Here is an 8,418-nt window from a genome sequence, read left to right on the forward strand (position 1 = left end):
GAAACGATGGAAGAGCTTACAGAAGATGCTCCCACCCTGTGTGGTTCATGAAAAGTGTGCATCAATGAAAGGCCTCCTGAGTGTATCCAGTTTGGTGACCCTTCAGCTGCATTTCTTAAGTTCATTTAGCACCAGAACCTGCACACTCGGGAGAAGCCCTAAGAGCTGGGAACATGCTTTCTCCTTGCTCAACTTAGCGTGACTCTGAAAAGTAGTCTTTGAGATGAAGTTAACAACCAGAAATTGAACTTTGTACATCCAGGTATCCAGAATATGGAGATAACAAGTGCCAGGTATGTGGGAAGCTTTTAGGAGGTACTTGACATTTTCTGACCTTTCCAGGACCTTTCCTTGGCCTAAGTTATGTTCTTGGCAGTGTTTGTTGCAGAAACCATCCTACTTCTACCAGCAGTCAGAGCCCTAACTGTGTGTCAGTAATCCCAGTGTACTCAATTAAGGCAGAGCTCTGCTATCCCTCCTGTTTCCTGGATTCGTGAGTGATCTGAAATCACTGGGGTTCCTCAGTCCCTTCCTCACTGATGGTTTCAGTATGGCCATGACCCTGGTTCGGCCAAAAAGAAGCGCTGGGATCTGCTGCAATTTTCCAGAGGTTTCTGTTTTCCATAGGCAGTATTGACTCTACATGAGATTGTCTCCAAATCATCCAACCTTGCAACTGCCTGCTTCACACTGAACTGATGTGTGCAATGAAAAAGACTTACTGTTAAAGCTTGTACTTTGTTCTGTTCACTGTGTGTGGTTAATTGGGAAAAGAAATGGGCTTTTGGGAAACAGGTTATCACTCACTGAGCTCATTTCTTCCCTTCACACCTACAAGGGTGTTGATTGCTTTCCAGTTAGGAAGAAAACTAGGACTGTGGGCTGAGCTAAATATCTAGAAGAATTGTGCTGTCTGATAGGGTAGGCACTAGCCACATATGAATATTAAGCACTTGAAGTGTAACTGGTGCAAGCTAAGATATGCTGTAAGTATAAAATGCCCACTGGATTCCCAAGACAGTGTTTCTTAAAAGGAGAGAGAATGTAAAACATCTTATAATCTTTATATTGGCTGTATGTTAATAACAGTTTGGGCATATTGGGTTAAATAGAATGTTAAAAGCAAAAGTAAAGTAAATGGGCTTTGCCAGCATGAAGGTAGGAACCCTTTCATGAGGGCCCCAAACTTATGTGCTTCAGGAAAAAAATAGCAGAATGGTTGAGAACAGTGCTCTAATTTGGCCTAATTGGCAATGCTGGCTAAGCACTCTTAGGAAAAACTGTCTGGCCTCATGGGACGGATCTTATGACCTAGATGTCAGATTCTCCTTTGAGACATATGCTCACCATGTTGAGGAGGGTAATTGGTATGACAACCTCCAATGTTTCTGGGAACAGTGTGACTTAAGTCCCTTTTTCCCAGAGGATATCTCACTTCCTAACATTGTTGAAGTGTAGCTGTCTCCCAAGACCTACCCAGAAGTCATGAACCCTGTGAAATCTTAAATCTGGCAGGCAGATAAGACCTACAGGGGCTAAGTGGGAAACATAATTGATGCATTTCTTATTCTAATGCATAAAATGTTGTCATCTTTCTGATACTCAAATTTATTAAGACAAATACAAATTCTGTTTTTCTACTTTCTACAAATTTAAGCCTTTACACCAAGTAAGACTAATACTGATATTGTTTTACTTAGAAATCCTAAAATAGTTTTGATTGTATCATGTTAAATGTTACTGTAACTTAGAGAAAAAAAATCTTTCAAAAAATAAAATAATAAAATACACCTTTCAGATAAAGAAAATATGTATAGAAACTGTCTATACAAACATTAATAGTAGGGAATGGTGGAGATTGTGGCAAACTAGAGGTTGCGTCTGCTCAGAAGAAGATACATAAATTTCATGTGACTGTGACTCTGTGGGTTAAAGGTATACAGAAATTATCAGGACCTACAGACCTCTTTTTTTTTTTTTTTTGCCTGTGGCTGAAGCCAGTGTCAGAACAAATGATCTAAAGGTTTTCTGTATTCCTGTACCACCAACTGATGCTGTTAACCTTATGGCTTTCAGTGCACAAGCAGGAACCCCAGGGCAGAGAAGAGAGATCCTGCAGTCTCAAGTGGGTCTTGTGACCCAGACAGTGTTTGAGTAGACATGGTTTTAATTGTTCTCTAGTTTTTGCTGCCACTGAGGCAGGGCTGACCCTGCCAAAATATGGGAAGTGGGAGAAGGTAGAGTCAATATACAGTTGGTTTATTTTCCAAGAGAAATGGGACATCCATAATTTTATGTGTAACTATTTCATTTCTTAACAGTTTTATTGGTATATAGTTGGAATATAGTAAACTGCACATATTTAAATTGTACAATTTGGTAAATTTTGACATTTGTAATACCATTGCCACAATTAAGGTAATGAACATATCATTACCCTGAAAAGTGTTCTCATGTCCCTTGATAATCTCTTTTCCTTTCCTTATCCCTCAATATCCTCTTCTTGTCCTTCTCTGATCCCTCATCCCCATGCAGCCATTGATTTGTTTTGTTTCACAATACAGCAGGTATTTGAATAGCATAATTTTGTTCAATGTTGTTTTGATGTAAAATTAAATGGAAAAGAAAAATTGATTCCAAACTAGGGCCACTGACTGTGGAGTTTGCATGTTCTCCCCATGTCTGTGTGGGTTTTCTCCAGGTAATCCAGCTTCCTTCCACACCCCAGAGATGTGCACATTAGATGAATCGGTGTGCCTAAATTGTCACAGTCCGAGTGGGTGTGGTTGTCAGTGTGCCCTGTGACAGAAGTGTCCTGTCCCGGATTGGTTTCCACCTTGCACCCTGAACTGCTGGGATAAGCTCCAGCCACCTACAGCCCTGAACTGGAATAAGTGGGTTGGAAAAGAATGATTTTGTTTTTATTAATCTTTATTAAATGGATGTATAGTTTACATTTATTTCAGAAGTTTTGGGGTCTTTGTTTAGAAGTTTGGTGTTTGTGTGACAAGAAAATGCCATAGGAACTTCTCTTGTTTATGTCAACTAGTGTATGATAAAATTTGTTGTTATATGTCGTTTTGCTTAATGCCATAGTTCCCCAGAACCTATCAGTGATAGAAGTTTGCATTTTCTAGAATTTTATATAAATGTAATACAATATAGGCATATTTTTCCTACCTTCTTTTAGTAGGCATAATTGTTTTAAGATTTGTTACTCTTGAGAATATCAATAGGTCATCCTTTTTTGTTGCTGAGTAACATTTCACTGTGTACCAATGGAATACAATTATTTACACACCAATTGTTGATGAACGTTGAGGTTGTTTCCAGGTTCTGACTATTAAAAATAAAGCTGGTTTAAAAGAAAAAAATAGGACTCTTTAATGACTTCATTGAGGCGATGAGAAGCAACTCCCAAAGAACAAACCCCACCACTCCTATCGCCTTCATATTGCCCTTGAAGAGTCCGTTTCTAGCATGGCCCAGGAGAGAATTTCAAGATCTGGGGCAGACATAACACTTACATGCAATGTAACTGCAAGTTCTTGCTAATTTGTATAAGCAAGAAATCAGGAAGTATTGTGGGGATGGATTTTAAGGTTGCTGGACTGAGAAGAGAACATAAAGTTAAATCAGGTAAAATTTATCAAGATGGATAAATTTACCTGAGATTTGGCATTGAATGGGCAAGGTGAAGGGAGCATCTAGAAGTAGATCTAATAGTTTTCTAAAGCTTAAATTGAATGGTGCCCTACATAAGAGAATTCAAATGCCCCAGAATTTCCCTTGGATAATTTTTCTGTATCTCAGACATATGACTTCTGCAAATTACATCTCTAAGTTTACTTGTCATCTGGCTTCCATGTAGGTTCAGCCACTGGGAGGTACTTAAGTGAGACTAGAGGGCAGGAAGTAGGGAGAATTAGGTTTCTTCTGCTTCCTGTATACTTCTGCTGGCTTCTGTGGCAATGTCTGCACCTCTGTCTTTCCTCCAGTGACCCTTCCAGAAAGTCCTGACATGGCTCCAACATTTACCAAGTGATTTGGGCCCTGGACACCAGTAACACTGTCAGAACATGTTGGCAGCTAGAATGCACACCTGGACTTTTGGTATATGCTAATCAACCGGGCCCTGGACTTAGTCGTTCCCAAAGAATATGCTGATGGCTTTAGCAGTTCCCAAAAGATATATTGATGGACCGAACCCGTTTCTCAGGGGAAATGGTAATGGACCTAGCCTGATATATTAACTAACCTGCTGTGTGTGTGTGTGTGTGTGTGTGTGTGCACGCGTGCGCGCCTGCCACAGGGCAGGGGGGGGTGGGGGGGCAGGGAAGCAATGAGATGTAAATGACCTACTGAATACGTTGATAAGCAAACTCACCCTCACCGAAATGTGTGGTTGACAAGTATAGAAAAGGTGCCTGCAGAAGTGCGCGTGGTACTCCTACGGGCCCATGAGGAGGAGTGGGAGTCCCCACTCCCCATTTCCCGTTCCTAGTCACCATTCCTCATTCCCCATTCCCCGTTCCCTGTTCCCTTGCTCCCCATTCCCCTCATTCCTATGAGCCCTTGAGTTGATCTGGGAGCTGCCTCTCCTCTCCACTCGATTCCCCACCTTTTCCCTCAATTAACCCATTGCCTGATCCCACAGTGAGTTCTGGGTGATTTCTCAGAGCAAGGCTGCCCTGACAAAGACCACACTAGCTTTGTCTCTGTAGCTCAGGGGTGGTAATTACTTCCTGCTGATAATCTCTCTGTTCCTCCACCTCCCCTAGTTTAGGGTTCCCAACAAATCCATCAACTGAGTAGTTAGTTCACTGAATTAAACTCTCGCTGTTTAAATACTTATTTAAAATATTTTCTCTTGGCCCTGGCCAGATAGCTCAATTTGCTAGAACATCGTCTGTATATTCCAAGGTCACAGGTTCAATCCCCGGTTGCGGGCTTGATCCCTGATCGGGGTACATATAAGAAACAACTAATGAATCCATAAATAAGTGGAACAACAAATCGGTGCCTCTCTTTTTTCCTCCTCCTTTCCACTATCTCTCTAAAATCAATCAATACATTTTTTAAATTGTTTTAAAATATTTTTTCTCTTACGTCCTTTTTCTGGTTATATCCTAAATAGTAAATAACTATGCTGAAAGAATGGAAGGAGGTGGACAAGTGTGTGATTAATGTGGTAGCTAAATATTATTTAGTCATGGTTTCTGCAGAAAACAGATAGGTTTATTCAAAAGGTAGCTGAAGAGAATTTAACAAAAAACTATAGAGTTGAGGGAAGCATTAAGGAACACAAAAGAATTGGTGATTCACCTAGAGACTAACAATAGTAGGAAGCTATTCCTAGCCTTATAAAAGAAGGCATGAGGGAAAACAGTGTTACTGGAACTGGCAAGACCTATAACTGTGATAAGGTGCCCCCCAACAGAAACAATGGCCATATAGGGAAACCCAGCCACTATTAAACTGTAATCTGATAGGGATTAGACCAGCAATAGATACTTGACCTCTCTCTGCTCCTGACCTTAGATCTCCTGCCAATATTTGTCATTGGCAAAATGCAATTATCAGCCAAAGGTCAAAAGGGCTCTAGTGATCCAGGACACAGAACAACAGAGAGAGACAGAGATTGGACCAAGAAAAGCAAATAGAATTTGATCAGTAGAGCCAACTCTTGAATTGAAAGCTGAGAGTACTTTCTGAAATTGATAAATCAAGAAGCAGCTGTTTCCCTGGCTGGTGTGGCTCAGTGGATTGAATGCTGACTTATGAACCAAAGGGTCACCAGTTCAACTCCCAGTCAGGGCACATGCCTGGGTTGTGGGCCAGGTCCCCAGTTGGGGGTGTGTGGGAGGTAACCACACACTGGTGTTTCTCTCCCTCTCTCACTCCCTTCCTCTCTCTCTAAAATTAAATAAATAAAATCTTTACAAAAGAAGAAGCTGTAGAAGTTTGTGTCTAGGGAAAAGCAAACCACACTATTTTCCTTTACACCCACAATACTGACACCAGATGTGTTGTTTGTTTTCTTTCTTTCTTTCTTTTTTTTTTTTTGTCCCACACTGACCAACTCTCCAACACCAGTTGTGTGTCTTGAAATTCAGTTCAATCCTGAGAGTAACTGGAGTTAGCAATACTACATAGGTTAAGGGCTCAGTCCCAGAAGACTGTCTTCCATTTCAGATGCCAATTGCAAGTAGTAGGGCCTCAGATTTACTCACAACTTCTGTCTGACTTGGCTACAAATCAGGAGTTTCCATGACCACCACCTTGATTGATAATTTGGTATAATGGCTCACAGAAACAGGGAAAACAGTTTACTTACTATTGCTGCTTTATAATAAAGGATATTTTAAAGAATACAGAGGAACAGACAGATAATAGATACATAGGGCATGGTCAGGAAGGAGCTTAAAGGCTCCTGTTCCCATGGAGTTGGTGTACACCACCCGTCAGCATGCAGATGTGTTCACCAACCTAGCAGCTCCCCGAACCCCATACTTTGGGGATTTTTGCGGAGGAGTCATTGTGTGACATGATGGATCATTAACACAATCTCCAGCCTCTCTCCTCTTCCCAGAGATTGGGGGTAGGACTGTAAGTCCCAAATTTCTAATAATAGCTTGGTGTTTCTGGTTACCACTTGGGATAGGAACATTATTTAGCCTGCCACACTCAGCAGAGAGAGAGCACTGTGAATAATTACATAGCAGCAACAGGGGCGAATGAGGACTGCCCAAGCAAACATGGTCACCTATTGGGAGACAGATTGGGGAGGTTCAGACTTCTGAAATGTTCTTTGATAGGCAACTATGAGGCAAGAAGCCTGGACAGTGGTCACCATTGATTCAAGAAAGCATGTTACAGAGGAAACAACTATCCTTGAGATAGAGGCAGGAAGCTGATGGCCCACACACCTGTGTGGGCATCCTGGTGGATGCAGCCCCAGCACCAGGGTGTAGAATTTGGTCACTCTGCAGTAAGCAGTCTTCACAACCATTTGCAGTAGCACTAGATAGACATCAGTTTTATAGATGCTAATGCAGAAAAGGTGTGTGTGAAGAAGTTTGAAACTCAAATAAAAGACATTGAATTTGAACCTCTGATAAATACAGATACAGGAAATGTGGTGGAAATAGCTGATGTAAAAATTCCTAACTGACATTTGTTATGAACTTCACACACCATAGAATTTTCTTCATGATCAGCAAACTCCAGAACTTTTAATGTAATACTTTCTTTTTTTAAAAAGAAACTTTTAAAAGAGATTTTATTTACTTATTTTTAGAGAGAGGGGAAGGGAGGAAGAGAGGGAGAGAGACATCGACGTGTGATAGAGATATTGATCTATTGCCTCTTGCACACCCCCAAATGGGGATCTGGCCCACAACCCAGGCATGTACCCTAATGGGAAATCAAACTGGCAACCTTTTGGTAATACTTTCTCAGTGTTTTTGCTGGTTTCTTCCTCTTGCCTTTGCAGAGGAAGAAAAATATTTTTCCTTCTACATTATTCTGGCTGGTTTAATCAAATTGATATGAGATAGGTTAACAGGGGAAAATGACCAAATTTATATAAGGTGTCCCATAAGAACATGAGACCCGAGGACACACTGGGCAGTGAGGCTTATGTGCCATTCTAGACTTAAGGAGAGGCAGGCAGGGTCTGGGGCTTCAAAGGAAAAGCAGGCCATTCACCGATGAGAAAGAGCAAACATGTGGTAAACAAACTTGCTAGACCACCCAGAAACAATGGGACCCAGAGGGGAGTCAAACAAACAGGCTTTGCTAGATTCCTCCATCTGTCAGACCTAGTTCTTACTATGTAAATGTGATCTCCCTCCCAGGAACAGGCTTTTCTATCTGAATTTAGTTAGGCAGGTAAGTAAGGGCTCTTCTTGAGACTTTTGTTCTTAAAAATAATCAGCTAAAAATAATATCCAAAAATATATTTTGTGGTGGCAAACTCTGTTCTCCTTCACCTTATTTCCTCAACTACCTAGATTTGTGTGTGGGGAATTACAATTTGGTCAAGGCTATAATCTTGTCCCAGTAGGGAACACTGAGATCTGACTTTTTTCTTAGATTGTCTATTTAAACTCAAATCCATAAGATAATTTCAACTAATTTTTTAACTTTATGTTGTGCAGATGTAGCTTAAATATTAATTTCCTAAATTGGAATAATGCAATTAAAATAAGAAAATTAAATATAAGGCAGACACATCCTTTTTTTTCTTTTTAAAATTTTGTATATACTACTCCCCAAGTTTCAATTGAGGATTTTTGAGAAGCAGAAATTAGTTTCCTTAATGAAATGAGATGTCCTATTTAAACAAAATAATTTCTTCAATTCTCCTATTCAAAGAACACATTTAAAGAATGATAGGGAGTGATGAAATTATTT

This window comes from Furipterus horrens, unplaced genomic scaffold (assembly GCF_987537825.1).
Source record: "Furipterus horrens unplaced genomic scaffold, mFurHor1.1.pri manual_scaffold_17, whole genome shotgun sequence".
Classification (NCBI taxonomy): domain Eukaryota; kingdom Metazoa; phylum Chordata; class Mammalia; order Chiroptera; family Furipteridae; genus Furipterus; species Furipterus horrens.